Source organism: Choloepus didactylus, chromosome 15 (assembly GCF_015220235.1).
Source record: "Choloepus didactylus isolate mChoDid1 chromosome 15, mChoDid1.pri, whole genome shotgun sequence".
In the NCBI taxonomy this organism is placed as follows: Eukaryota; Metazoa; Chordata; class Mammalia; order Pilosa; family Megalonychidae; genus Choloepus; species Choloepus didactylus.
In genome coordinates, this window is record NC_051321.1 from 64,795,031 (window position 1) to 64,811,377 (window position 16,347).

The following is a 16,347-nucleotide window of genomic DNA, read 5'->3' on the forward strand; positions in this document are numbered from 1 at the left end:
GGCAGAGATCTATGAACTGCTCTTTATTGACCAAAAAGGAGCTTCATTTATGGATAACAGCTCTAAGATGAAAGAACAACATCCTGTTTGGAAGACCACTGCTCTGACTGAAGAAGGTAAAACAAATCAGTTCAGTGGGCTGAATTACATGATGCTGGCCCCTATTTCTGTGTTTTCACTGATTCGTGATGGTAGCAATGGCCTGGCCATATGGTCAGCAGAAGGGCAGTGGAAAATGGGTCTACTAAAGGGACGCCCATATGGGGCACAGCTCTATGGAAATCACTATGGGAATTTAAAAGGTGCATTAAAGTAGAACATGTTGCAAAAGAGCCCCCTTCCAAGATCACAGGTGATTGGAACCAGCGAGTGGATATCCTGGTGTGCTTGTTTAAGGTGGTCCCTCATGGTATGAGTGGACACTGGGGCTGCTGCAATGCAGAGATGGGCTAAATCTAGGCATATTCCTTTGCACCATCGGAGGCACAAAATGCCAGTAAGACATATCAGTAAGACAGACATAGACTACAGATTACTACGGGATAGATTTCCCAGGGGTAAAGCCCTGAATATAGCTAGCAAGTCAAGCTGATTCTGGTAGCCCCTGGAGGATATAAATGTGTCTTGACAGGAATAGTCCCTTACTCTTGACTGGGCTTTGCTTACCCAGTGGTAGACATAAATGCTCAGAATACTAAAAAAAAGACTGAAACAGAAGATAATGTACCAATGTGGACTGTCAAGTCACATTTCTTCAGACCAAAAATCACACTTTCATCTTCAGAGTAACGATCTGATAGACAACTGGAAGCGGCAACTAAAACATTTGTTGTCTTAAAATGAGGGAGGCAAAAGCAAGAAGGACCAGTTTACAAGCTTTCACAAATGTGTATTCACTCAACCTGAGGGGGTGCCAAAGGATAGATAAATTCCTCTGCTTATGAGGGAAGGATGCTGGTATGACCACACAATTTTTACCCCCATTGCCACAACTTTCTTTTTCCCTAACCTGATCACACCCCCTTTATCTAGTGTATGGATGAGTGGAGGAATGGGGATAAAAACTAAAGGACAAATGGGGTTGGATGGGGGGATGATTTGGGTGTTCTTTTTTCACTTTTATTTTTTATTCTTGTTCTGGTTCTTTCTGATGTAAGGAAAATGTTCAGAGATAGATTGTGGTGATGAACGCATAACTATGTTATCATACTGTGGACAGTGGATTGTATATCATGGATGATTGTATGGTGTGTGAATGTATTTCAATAAAACTGAATTTAATAAAAAAAAAAAAAAAAAAAAAAAAAAGGCCAGGAGGTAGACTATGTAGTGAAGAATGAACCTAATCCAAAGGGAAATCTAACCTTTGCCCACAGCTAATTGGAGGTGATCTACAGGCCCTTGAAATGTTATAACAGATAGGAGTGTTCTGCTGGCCTGGGGCTTGGGCCAAGGGACTGTGTAACAATGTGATTATTGATGGGAGTTTTGGGCCATGCAGTATCAGTCTGCCTCTAGAAGGGCTGGAGAATAAAGATCAGCCAAAAAGGCAGAATGTGATCAAGCCCTGATAAAAACTCTGGGCACCAAGTCAGGTGAGCTTCCCTGACTGGCAATACTCCATGTGTATTGTCACACCTGATGCCAGATAAAGTAATGCATCCAAGACTCCAAGAGACACCATAAAGAACAATTTGGAAGAATATATAAAATAACAGACATGATGGAAACAAAAGACACTGCAGATGAAATTAAAAATATACTAGAGACACACAGCAGATCTGAAGAGGCATAAGAAAGGATAAGAGAGTTAGAAGACAAAACAAGTGAATTTAAACAGATGAGAACAAATGGAGAAAAAAAACGGAAAAATTTGAACAGGGTCTCAGGGAAATAATTTAGAAAACAAACAGCACAAACATATGCATCATGGGTGCCCAAGAAGGAGAAGAGAAGGGAAAAAGAGCTGGGAAGAATATTCAAAGAAATAATGGCAGAAAATTTCCCAACCCTTATAAAAGATATAAATATGTAAATCAAAGAAGCCCAACATACTCCAAACAGAATAAATCCAAATAGACCCACTCCAAGACACATACTAATCAGACTGCCAAATGGCAAAGAGAAGGAGAAAATTCTAAAAGCAGTAAGGGAAAAGTGAATCAATACATTTACGGGAAGCCAAATAAGACTAAGCGCTTTTTTTTTCTCACCAGACACCACTAAGTCAAGAAGGCAGTGGTACAATATATTTATGATACTGAAAGAGAAAATTTGCCAGGCAAGACTTCTCTATCCAGCAAAGCTGTCCTTTAAAAATGAAGGAGAGATGGTTGTACAGGGGAGGCTAAGCTCACCTATAATTATGCCTAGGAGTCACCTCCAGAGAACCTCTTTTGTTGCTGAAATGTGGACTCTCTCTCTAAGCCCAACTCTGCAAACAAATTCATCACCTTCCCTCCAAATGTGGGATAGGACTCCCCAGGTGAAGGAGTCTCCCTAGTGATGTGGGACACAGATTTCAGGAATAAGCCTGACCCTGGCATCGAGGGGATGAGAATGCCTTTTAGACCAAAATGGGGAAAGGATGAGAATGTCTTTTTGACCAAAAGGGGGAAAAGAAAGGCAACAAAATAAGGTTTCAGTGGCTAAGAGAATTCCAAAAGAGTAGAGAGGGGAAAGCAATTAAGCTAGAGGAAGGGGTAGCAAGACACCAAATGGAATTTAACAAAAGAATATGAATATTGAATCCCTATATAATCTTCTTTTTCTTAGTTGCTAGGGTACTAGAACAGCTAGAAGAAAAGATTTGAAATGGTGGAAATATAACTCAGCATTCTTTGAAATTTGCTCTATAGCTACTTGTTAAATTTTAATTTGAATGTTACCACCTTTTTGTACATATGTTATATTTCACCAAAAGGAAAGAAATGAAACCATGGAACCATAACCCATAACATTCTCTGAAATTTGCTCTCTAACTACTACTTGTTAAATTGTACACGGAAAGTTATCACTTCTATGTATATATGTTATATTCCACAATAAAAAATATGATTAAAATTTTTTAAAAATGAGGGAGAGTTTAAAATTTCACAGATAAACAGAAGCAGAGAAAGTTCGGTAACAAGAGACAGGCCCTACAAGAATTAGTGAAAAGAGTTCTGCCAACTGAAAAGAAAAGACAGGAGAGTGAGGCCTGGAGGAGGGTACTGAAATGACGAGTATCAGTAACAGTAACTAAAAGGATAAAAGAAAAAAAATAGATCTGAGAGATAAAGCCAAAGGATAAAATGGTTGAAATAAGTACTACCTTTACAGTAATAACACTGTATGTTACTAGATTAAATTCTCCAATCAAAAGAGACAGAATGGCAGAATGGATTAAAAAATATGACCCATCTATAAGCTGTTTACAAGAGACTCATTTTAGGCCCCAAAATAAAAATGGGTTGAAAAGTGGATGGAAAAACATATTCCTTGCAAGCAGTAACTTAAAAAAAAAAAAAAAAAAAGCTGGGGTAGCTATTCTAGTACCAGAAAAAGCAGACCTGAAATGCAAAAACGTTGTAAGAGATAAAAAAGGATGTTACATATTAATAAAAGGCACAATTCACCAAGAAATGGTGACTCAACATACATGACGCCAATGCTGGCAAACTAAAGGGAGTAATAGATGTATATAAAATAATAGTAGGAGACATCAATACACCACTCTCTTCAACAGATAAAACATCTAAAGAGGATCAATAAAGAAACAGAGAACCTACAAATATTATCATAAATGAACTAGACCTAATAGGGCTTTATAGAACATTATACCCCAAAACAGCAGGATGTGCATTCTTTGCAAGTTCTCATGGAACTTTCTCCAGGATAGTCCACATAGTGGGGCACAAAACAGGCGTCAATAAATTTAAAGAGTATGAAATTATATAAAGTACTTTCTCTGATCATAATGGAATGATGCAGGAAATCAATAACAAAAAGAGAACCAGAAATTGCAAAAATACATGGAGGTTAAACAATATGCTCTTAAAGAATCAGTGGGTCAAAAAATAAACTGCAAGACAAATCAGTAAATATCTTAAGACGAATGAAAATGAGAACATAACATATCAAAACTTATAGGATGGCAATATGGCTAAGATGGAGGCATAGAGAGGAGTGGAAGGAAGTCAGTCCCCCGGAACAACTAATAAACAACCAGAAACAACTAGTAAATAATCCAGAATAACTGCACAGGGACAAACTTGACTATCCATTCATCATACACCAACCTGAATTGGGAGGAATGCCCGAGATCACAGCATAAAATCTGTAAGTAAAAACTGTGGCTCCAAGCCAGGAGCCCCCTCCCCCCACAGCCTGAGCTGCAAAGCCTCATGGTGCTAGAGAGAAGCTCTCTCCCAGCAAGTGAATATAGCTCAGCTGAGCTCCAACTGGGGTTTTAATTAACAAACGTGGACTGCTCCATACAAGCTACAAATCTCCAAAAAGCAGACAGAAGCTGTGGGTGATGACTGACCTTGGAGAGCCAGAGGGTGGCTGCAGACTTACCCTGAAGGGGGCATTCTGTCCCGGTTTTGGCTCAGTGGTAACTGAGAAAGCCTCAGCCATTTTCAGTTCCCAGCACTCTGACCCAGAAAGGTGCAGTTGCACAGGCAGAGTCTATTCAAATGCTAATGACCTCTCCTTAGGGGGATTATCTTCCCTAAGAGGAAGGGGGTGGGGCCCAGCTCTACTACCCGCCTTCCATTCAGAACCAGATCCCAGAGACTGGGGGAAAACAGCCACGGACCACACCTCCTTACACCAGTTTGGAGTTAAAGATTAACAGGAACCACCTGCTGGGCAGAAAAGCACAGTGACCTGAGGCATCACAGGGTGTACCAATTTTCTAAGACACACCCCTAGGGAAACCGGATACTGAAAATTTCTTCCTTCTGGGACCTGAGCCCGTTCTGGTCTGGGAAAACCTGGCTGGGGAAACCAAGAAAACCAAGCTTAGACAACAGAAAACCACAACCTACACTAAGAAAAATGAAGTTACGGCCCAGCCAAAGGAAAAAACTTACACTTCAACTGAGATACCGGAATTGAAACAACTAATAATAAGTCAATTCAAAAGTTTAGGGAAGATATGGCAAAAGACATGAACCATATAATGAAAACACTGTGTGTACAAAAGGTAGAAATTGAAAGTTCGAAAAACCAACTGGCAGAATCTATGGAAATGAAAGGCACAATACAAGAGATGAAAGACACAATGGAAACATACAACAGCAGATCTCAAGAGGCAGGAAAAAACACTCAGGAAATGGAGAACAAGGCACCTGAAAGGCTACACACAAAAGAACACAGAAAAGAATGGAAAAATATGAGCAACGTCTCTGGGAACTTAAGGACAAAACAAAAAGCAAGAATGTATGTGTCACTGGTGTCCCAGAAGGAAAAGAGAAGGGAAAAGGGGCAGAAGCAATAATAGAGGAAATAATCAATGAAAAATTCCCATCTCTTATGAAAGACATAAAATTACAGATCCAAGAAGTGCAGCATACCCAAACAGAATAGATCTGAATAGGTCTATGCCAAGACACTTAATAATCAGATTATCAAACGTCAAAGACAAAGAGAGAATCCTGAAAGCAGCAAGAGAAAAGCAATCCATCACATACAAAGGAAGCTTGGTAAGACTATGTGCAGGTTTCTCAATAGGAACCATAGAGGCAAGAAGGAAGTGGGGTGATATATTTAAGATACTAAAAGAGAAAAACCACCAACCAAGAGTCCTACATCCGGCAAAACTGTCCTTCAAATATGAGGGAGAGCTTAAAATATTCTCTGACAAACAGACAATGACAGAGCTTGTGAACAAGATACCTGCTCTACAGGAAACACTAAAGGAAGCACTGCAGACAGAAAGGAAAAGACAGGAGTGAGAGGTTAGGAAAACAATTTTGGGGAATAGTAGCACAGCAATGTAAGCACACTGAACAAAGATGACCGTGAGTACAATTGAAAGAGGAAGGATGGGACCATGTGGGACACCAGAACAAAAGATGAAGGATAAAGACTGGGACTACTAACTTAGGGAAACCTAGGGTGCTCAACGATTGTAATAAAAGGTACAAATGTTTTTACATGAGGTAGAACAAATGAATGTCAACCTTGCAAGGTGTTATAAATAAGGTGGGATTGGGGGGAAAATACAACCAATGCAAACCAGAGACTATAATTTATGGAAACATTGTATTATGCTTCCTTTAATATAACAAAGGTAATATACCAAAGCTATTGCATATGGGGGGGGAGGGGGATAGGGAATAGGTATGGGATTCTTGGCATTGGTGATGTTGTCTGACTCTTTATTCTACATTAGGTTAATGCTATCTTTCCTTTTGTTGCTTTCTAGCTGTCAAGTTCTGTGTGTTTTTTTGTTTGTTTGTTTTGTTTTCTCTTTCCTTTTTCTTTTGTCTCTCTGCCTTCTTTGTCTCTTCCTCCTTCTTTGTGGAAAAAAATGGAGATGTCCTTACATAGATAGTGGCAATGGTGCTGAATACATAAATACGTGACTATACAGGGAACCAACTATTGTTTACTTAGGATGGAATGTATGGTGTGTGAACAAAACCGTCTTAAAAAACAAATGGGGTGATGAAGAAACCTTGAGGGCACTATATTGAGTGAAATAAGACAGACATGTAAGGACAAATATTGCAGGGTCTCACTGATATGAACTAATTATAATATGCAAACTCATAGGCATGAAATGTAAGTTACCAGGATATAGAATGAAGCTAAAGAATGAGGAGTGGTTGCTTATTATGAGCAGAATGTTCAACTAGGGTGAACTTAAACATTTGGAAATGGACAGGGGTAATGGTAGCATGTTGTAAGAATAACTAACAGTGCTGAAAGGTGTGTGAAGGTGGTGGAAAGGGTAAGCTCAGAGTCACGTATGTCACCAGAAGGAAAGTTGGAGGGAAAGATGGGAATGTATAAAACAGTGAATCTTATGGTGGACAATGTCCATGATTAACTATACAAATATTAGAAATCTCTCTCATGAACTAGAGCAAATGTATGACATGATAACTAGAAGTTAATAATAAAGCAGCATATAAGAAAAAATATATACCTATTGCAAACTATATACTACAGTTAGTAGTATTTTAACATTCTTTCATCAACAGTAACAAATGTACTATACCAAAACTATGAATCAATAATAGAGGAAGGGTGGTCAGGGGTATGGGAGGATTTGAGTTTCCTTTTTTTGTCTTTATTTCTTTTTTGGAATAATGGAAATGTTCTAAAAATTGAAAAAAAAGTAATTGTGTTGATGGATGCACAGCTGTATGATGGTACCATGGGCAACTGACTGTACACTTTGGACCTTTGGATAGTTGTATGGTATGTGAATAATCTCAGTTAAAATATACATATATATTAAAAAAAAATCTTACAGGATGCAGAGAAGGCAGTGCTGAGAGGGAAGTTTATAGCCCTAAACACTCACATTAAAAAAGGAAGAAAGGGCTAAAACCTAAGACCTAACTGAACAACTGGAGAAACTGGAAAAAGAACAGCAAGGCTCGCCATTCCACTCAACTGGGACAGTACCATCTCATCAATATAAATGCTGTTGGGAGAACTGGATATCCATAACCAAAAGAATGAAAGAGAAGCCCCATCTCACACTGTACTCAAAAATTAGCTCAAAATGGATCAAAGACTTAAATAGAAGAACCAGTACCATGTAATACCTAGAAGCAGAGGCAGGGAAACATCTTCAAGATCTAGTGATGGGCTGTAGTTTCTTCGACTTTACACCCAAAGCACAAGGAAGAAAAGAAAAACTATATAAATAGGAACCCCTGAAAATTGAATACTTTGGTGCTTCAAAGGACTTTGTGAAATGGGAGAAAAGGCAACTGTCTCAATGAGAGAAAATATTTGGAAACCACATATCTGATAAGGGTTTGATATCCAGAATATATAAAGAAATCTTACAACTCAATAATAAAAGACAAAGAACCCAGTTAAAAAATGGGCAAAAGACATGAATACACATTTTTCCAAAGAAGAAATATAGATGGCTAAAAAGTACACAAAAAGATGCTCAGCTTCATTAGCTATTAGGGAAATGCAAATCCAAACCATAATGATGTATCATCCCACACCTACCAGAATGGGCAAGATTAAACAGAGAGGAAACTACAAGTGATGGAGAGGATGTGGAGAAATAGGAACACTTATTCACTACTGGTGGGAATGTAAAATGGTACAGCTGCTGTGGAACAGTTTGGCAGTTCTTCAGGAAGCTATGGAAAGTGGTGCCTACAACCTGGCAATCCCACAGCTCAGGATATACCCAGAAGATCAGTTCAGGATTGTTCTCTGATCTGTAAACATTAATAACTAATTCTGTGAAATTCTTGACTTTCCTTGTAATAACAGACATTTGTACAAGATGTTCATAACAGCATTACTCAACAATTGCCAAAAGACGGAAACAACCCGTGTCCACCTACAGGCGAATGAATGAACAAAATGTGGTACATACATATAATAGAATATTATTCAGCAGTAAGAAGGAATGGCATCCCGAATCACGCAACAACATGGATGCATCTTGAGAACATTATGTTAAGTGAAATAAGTCAGAAAGAAAAGAACAAATATTGTATGGCTCAGTGCCATGAACTAATTATAATATGTAAACTCACAGGCACAAAATATAGAATATAGGTTACCAGGACATAGAATGGGGCTAAAGAACGGGGAGCAGTTGCTTAATATGTGCAAGTTTAATTAGGTCAAACTTAAACGTTTGGAAATGGATAGAGGCAATAGTTATCATGAGAATTAATAGTACTGAATGATGTGTGAGTTTGCTGGAAAGGGGAAGTTTAGAGTCATGTATGTCATCAGAAGGAAAGTTGGAGGTTAAAACATGGGAATGTGTACCACACTGAATCTTGTGGTGGACAATGCCTGTGACTATTTGAACAAATATAAAAAAGTTCTTTCATGAACTAGACAAATGCACAATACTATTACAAGGAGTTAATAATAGAGAGGTACATGGGGAAATATGTACCTATTGCAAGCTATGGACTGTAGTTAACAGTAATATCTTAATATTCTTTCATCAACAGTAACAAATGTACCATACCAATACTATGGGTTAATAATAAGGGGAAATAAAAGGTATATGGGAGAATTTAGGTTTTGTTTTTATTTCTTTTATGGAGCAATGAAAAGGTTCTAAAATTGATCATGGGGATGTATCCACAACCATGTGATGATACTGTGAACCACTGATTGTATACTTCAGATGGTTTGTATGGTTTGTGAATATATCTCAATAAAATTGCATTTTTAAAAAATGTGGGGGAAAAAAAAAGCAAAAATGACCTTTTCCAAGAAATATTAGGAGCTGCAAGGGAACTCAAATGTACTTCAGTACATTTCTTCATTTTATTAATGGGGAAGAAAACCAAACCCAGTGAAGTTAAGTACTGGTATATCATCCCAAAGCTGATCTATAGCACTCATGCCAGAGTTTCTTCCTGTTTTACCAGTGAATATGTCATGTTGCTAGCTCAGCACTATCAATATGTAAAATAAAACAATTTTTTAACTCTACAGAATACAGTGATGATTTATATATACAGTAAATTAATATTGAATAAATAAGACATGACTTACATATATAATGTAATATCAGAGTGTACATTTTTCACTAATTTACCATATCTTCATTTGTACTTACTTTCATCTGACATGTTTCATATATATAATTCTTGAAATGAATACTGTTTTTAAAAAGCATTTAACTTGAATCATCCAGTAATTCAAACAGGCACAGGTCCAGCATAGACCTTTCTATACTTTCTTTTTGAATTAGTCCATTTTTACTATATATATATGTGGAGGATACCTATGTATAATAACTAAAAGTATAAGAAAAGGAATAAAAAGAGTTAAATAGTAACTGCTAAAGTATTTTTATAAACAATTGCAGAGCAAAGTTAAAGGAAGGTAAGGAAATGTACAACTGAGAATGGTACCTAGAAAGTGGAGAGAAATTAAATAGCAGAAGACAAATAAGATTAGGGGAAGTGAGAGCAAGACCAAGAGCCAGAGAATATGAGAGCAAGAGCGGGAATACATGTACCCTTTCATTTTGTCAAAAGTGCACCATAGGGTGCGGTCGCAGTTGATTCGTCTGAGGGGGGGGGGCGGCCGGTTGCTGAACCCTCGGCTATCGGCGTTGCTTGGAGGGTACCGGCGGCGGGGGCTCTTTCCCGGAGGCGAGGGCGAGGCGGGGGACTTGGCCAGGTCCCCGGCGGGAGGCGTGCAAGGTGTGGAGGGCGGCGAGAAGGGAAAGATAAGACACTCTTCCTTCAGTAAGGGTAGAACAAAAGGACTTTTATTCCGGGGTGAGCACAGGTTATATGGGCTGGCATAGAGGGCGGGGGTTGTTACAAGCCAATGCTGAGGGGATAAAGGCTAGGATTGGTTCTGAGAGGGTGCGGAGGTTAGGATTGGTTCTAAGAGGGCACGGAGGTTGTTCTAAAAGGTGCAGGAGTTGCTCTGGCAACGGTGTCTGGCAACAATGTATGCGCACTGGTGGTGATGGGAGTTGCATTGGCAACGGGGAGTGTACCGGCAAGATAAGGAAGTGGGGGAAAGGGCGGTTGGGGGAAGGGCGGTTCCCTCCGGCAAGCCTCCCCCACCGGTGGTATTTTGGGTGAGGAAATGGGGCCTGCCTTCGACCTTGCTTCCTTAGGTCCGGGGGGCTGTGGAGGACACTGACCGCCCGTACCCACTACCCTCCCTAGGGGTTGCGCAGGTCCCCTAGCCCAGACCTGGTAAGTCGAGGTATATGCTCAGTAACCCGCAATAGGGGGAGAAAAAGAGTGCTAAAAAACAAAGGAATACAACTGAAAAAGCAATTTCATACACCAAGATCAGAGGGTAGAAAATGAAAAGAAAAGACTATACAGTAACTACCAGGAATAGCAGGATAAAGCAAAGGCTTCATGAAAACATTTTTTGGGGAGAGTCAGGTTAAAAAGGATGGGAGAATGGAAGAAGATGAGGTAGAAAAAGACTCAACAGTACAAAAGGATATTACAAGGGATGTACAACTATGTAATGGTACTGTGAACAATAAAATGAAGATAAAAAAAGGATATTACAAGGGAAGTCAAGAATTTCACAGAATTAGTTATTTTTTAAAATTTTTTTAAATCTTCATTTTATTGAGATGTATTCACATACCACACAGTCATACAAAACAAATCGTACTTTCGATTGTTTACAGTACCATTACATAGTTGTACATTCATCACCTAAATCAATCCCTGATGCCTTCATTAGCACACACACAAAAATAACAATAATAATTAAAGTGAAAAAGAGCAATTGAAGTAAAAAAGAACACTGGGTACCTTTGTCTGTTTGTTTGTTTCCTTCCCCTATTTTTCTACTCATCCATCCATAAACTAGACAAAGTGGAGTGTGGTCCTTATGGCTTTCCCAATCCCACTGTCACCCCTCATAAGCTACATTTTTATACAATTGTCTTCGAGATTCATGGGTTCTGGGTTGTAGCTTGATAGTTTCAGGTATCTACCACCAGCTACCCCCAATTCTTTAGAACCTAAAAAGGGTTGTCTAAATTGTGCATAAGAGTGCCCACCAGAGTGACCTCTCGGCTCACAGAGATCAGATCAGAGAACAATCCTTGACTGAGAAAGAGAGGATACAGGAAAAAAACTCAAGACATTATGGCATAAAGGCAATACAATAAAATAAAATAACTTCTTTGCAGTTTTTATAAAAAGGTAAAAAATATACATAGTTTATGAGATATTTTTCATAATTCATAGTAATTATGTTCTATCAGAATATTTTAAAGTTTCATGCTGAAGCAATGGAATTATTTCAAGACCCATAACTCTTATTTAACAGCAGTATACACACATATATACAAATAGACACACACACATACATGTATATCATTACAAAATGGCACGTGAGTATCCTTAAGACAGATTCCTTAAAACTTTACTTATAGGGTCACCATGAAATTTAACCCAGTATTAAGACTAGTAATACAAGCACAAATCTTATTTAAAAACCTCAGGAAAAAGTCTTTAAGATTTATCTGTAAATACAAAATGCAAAACTGCATTGAACTCTCTCAAAGCATGATGTGCTGTGAAGTGAAATGTCAGAACATAAATTAATGAATTATCTCAGAGTTCTACAGTCAAAATTTTCAAAGTAGAGCGACAGCTCTCTAATTCCCAGGCGTGATTAGAACAACCCAAATCATGGGTCTGGATTCTAATTCCAAGATGTGATATAAAACCTACTTTGCAAGTTAAAGGACAAGCCTTCACTGCCACAACCACCTATGAAGATCACTTCTCTCCATAAACGAAGAAAAAGGAAAAAGCATGTGCCTGAAAGGGCAAGGTTACAGGGGCAATAATCAAGTATAGCAGCTTTATAAACTCTGGAGAGAATAAGGGAGAAAGAGGGAAAGCCTAGAAATAAACAGGAAGGTGGTCCTCTTGTGCCTCCACCAAACCAGAGAAAGTAGCACTGGAATAGTTCCCCATGAAAATTCAATTTGACATCACCATGGCTATACAGTAAGAGGAGTCTGGAAGACAGGCTCTGAGCCACCAAACTTACAAGCAAACATTCAAACCACACCTTCTCCATGTAGCAAAAAATTATTGATAACTAAGTAGAAATCCTATTAGACATTTCTCTTAGCATGGCCAGAATACAAGCAGTTTATCACCTACATACTACAAATAATTCCAGGTCAAAGGATATCTAATCTAATTCACAGCAATTCGGGTAGATATGACTCTCTAGAATAATGTTTGTCAAACTGGGCTTGCAGACTGCTGGGAGATATCGTCTTAAAGGTCTATGAGTGCTCTGGTAGAATTTTAAATTTAGAATTTTATCATTTTTTATCAATGAAAATCAAAACATTGGTTAAAAAACCTAAAATTAGGATACACTATGGCTTCATAAATTCTGGGATTTTATAATCCCAGTATTGCCATAAAGCTCCAAGATATGCAACAGTTGCAAGTATAATCAAACTGGTACAAAACAGGATTCGCAGAAATTGTCTAGGACTTCATACATACATGATGTGCTTGATGAATGAAGGCCAAATGAATATTACATCTTATTCTAAAAGCAAATATTTCATTATAGTTCTAATAGAGAAAAGTAATGAGAACAGCTAATAAGACACCTCAGAATACAGGTTACTGCCAAATTTAAAACCTGTGCCAAGGCAGCCAGTAATAAAAACCATCATTTTACCAAGGTTTACTATGTGCTAGGAACTGCCCTAAGCACTTTAAATGAATCAGATCAATTAATACTTTCAAAAACTGTATAAGGTAGGCACTATTATCCCTAATTTACAGAAAAGGAAATTAAATTCCAGAGAAATTAAGTAATTTGATTAAGAACATAGTGAATAAGCAGCTGAGGTGGGATTTGAACCCAAGTACCCTTATGTTACCCCGCTTCCTTACCACATTCAGGTTGTGAGCTAAGATTCCTTTTCATCAGAACACAATCGTCCTCCATAATAAATTAAGTAATTTGATTTTTTAATTTGCAATGTTTGGTTCTAGAGTTGTTTTAAGAGCTAAGAACAAGGAGTGTATAATTTTATGTTTGTACATGTTTAAATAACATAATCCCAATCACATGTAAATGAACATTGGTCTTCTTAATAAATTGTTTTTCTTTAAAAGAGGTCTATATTATCACTTGAGTTTCAGAAACTTTGCTCAAAGATCTAGATTATCCTAGGTGATGTGTCAAGGTTCATATGCCAAGTCTTGGGATAAATAAGGTACAGTTCCTGAAGCATCAATTTTCCTCAGTGGTAAATAATTTAAATCCCTCTTATATTGCAATAAATAGCATGTCCAGTAGAACACAAAATTTACGTACATTTCAAAGACAAAATATTAGACTTCAAATAAGTCTTGCTAAGGGCAGGTTAGTAACTTGAAGAGAAAGGAGCATACTCACACCTGCCCATATCAGTATCCTAGAGGAAGAGTTTGAGAAGATTTGTCTAGGTTAGAAAATTAGTTCAAATCAGGGAAGGAAAAAGGAAATATCCATTTAAAACTTACCCAAAGTCAAGTATTTCCTTTTTTAAAAAAACTGTACTTTGACTCCAATTACCACTCCACTCCACTTTTCTGCTCCTCATCAAAGTGGGACTTCTTGAAAGTATTGCCTACAGTTGTTTCTGTTTTCTTATCTCCAAATTTCTCTTCAGCTTACCCCACACTTGAATGGCACTGTCAAGGTCACCAATAACCTTCAAATACCCAAATTCACTGCTCAACTTTATGACCTTATGCTACTTCTCAGCAGCATTTAACAGTCTCTTTTTCACTTTTTAAATATTACTTTCCACATCATTCTCCTTGTTTTCTTCCTTCTTCACTAGTCACTCCTTAATCTCCTTTGTAGATTTCTCTCCTTCCCTCACCTCCCATATCCAATCCATCAGCAGTTCTTATCCACACTTCCTCTAAGAGGTATTCCAAATCCATTCCCTTCTTCCATCTTCACTACCATCCTAGTCAAACCCATCATTTCTCTTCTTTAATTTACTAAAATAGCCTCCTAGTCTCCCTATTTCATTTTTGCCCCATTTCCCACATTCCATTCTCCACACAGCTGACAGATCAATTATTTAAAAATATAATCAGATTATGTCCCACCCTGTTTACCCTTGAATTACTTTCCACAGCACTTCAGATAAAACCCAAATTCCTAATCTAAGCCCTCAATGATCTGGTCCTTGCCCATTTCTCTGATTCCTCCCCAGAACTCTTCCTATTCCCATATGTTAGCTATACTGGTCCTTCTACCTTTCAAACATGTCAAGCTTATTCCCAATTAAGGTCGCTTACTATATATTCGTATTTGCTAAAATTCTCTCTGCCCTGAATTTATATGGCTGCTCCTTGTCACTCAGATCACAGCTAATACTTCATCAGACAAGAAACCACCCAATTTTTATCACATTCCTTTTTTAAATTCTCTATATAGTCCATATTATTAGCTGACATTTTTCACTTTGTTTACTGTCCATCTTTTCCAGAGTTTATAGATTAAAGTCTATTACAGATTATAAACTACATGAGAACAGGGTCCTTTCCTGTATGGTTCACCACTGTATTTCCAATACCTAAATCAGTACCTGGTACATAGGAGATTATCAATAAATATTTACTGAATAAGAAAATGAATAATCTAAATCTCTAGGATAGCCATAAACCCGATCCGGCCCCTCAGTGACTTTGGGGAGAAGTAAAAAAATCTCTCCTAATCCAAACCCAAGTACTTAGGGAATCAACAGATGTTCTAGAAGTGGCCTGATTTGTTGAGGTGAGAGTATCCTCAAAACAGCATGCACTCATCAGGCTACTATCCAAAAAACAGTGTACTTTTTTAGTGCCTATTAGGCATATGTCAGACACTATTATAACGCTGGAGAATGAACGACAGAATGCCTATCTACAAAGAATTTAAAGTCAGTACAACACAAATCATGAAAGGCTACTCACCTTTCCACAGCTGCTATATACATATTGCTTAAATCGTCTGCATGTGGTGGGAGGAGAAGAGGGCATAGTGGCCTAAAGTATACTAACATGGTTAGCAAATAAGGTTATTAAACCTACTGCATATCTAGCTGTGTACCCATTTCTATGTTGAAATTTTATATGCCCAATTCAAATTTGATAAGATCATGCTACTATTTCAATAGGTTATTAAATGTCTAGTTATTAAAGATTTAGCTGCATGGAAAAGAAAAGTATGTACATATGTGGACATACATCAAACATATTAAATAAAATTTAATACATAAAAAGAGAACAGTCAAAAATAGAATGAATGGTTCTAAGGCTCTCTTCTGGCAGTAGTGAAGAACTGATCTCACAAAAGTAACACATTCTTAGAGTTCTAGCATCAGGGACTCCTGTATTCTCAACATTAGAGAATTAAGAGGCAACCTGATGGAAAATAAATTACAGTTAAAAATCTATGTCATATTTACATTTTTATTTAGAAAAGTGTAATCTATCTCTTTGGTTTGGCATTGGTATAAGAGTGGAATATGTGTTTATAAATACTCCATAATATAACACCTACTCCTTTGCAATATATTTCTATTTCAAAAATAAGCTCTGAAGAAAATCAGGAAAGTTTGGTGCTTCAAAAACAAACAATGGTTTCTTTTGTATTACAACGAAT

General features: G+C 37.7%; 1 protein-coding gene across 9 annotated transcripts in view; it reads right to left on the reverse strand.

Moving 5' to 3' along the window:
• HERC4 (HECT and RLD domain containing E3 ubiquitin protein ligase 4) overlaps positions 1–16,347 on the reverse strand; it is a 156,768-nt gene that overhangs the window by 32,702 nt on the left and 107,719 nt on the right. The window lies entirely within an intron of this gene.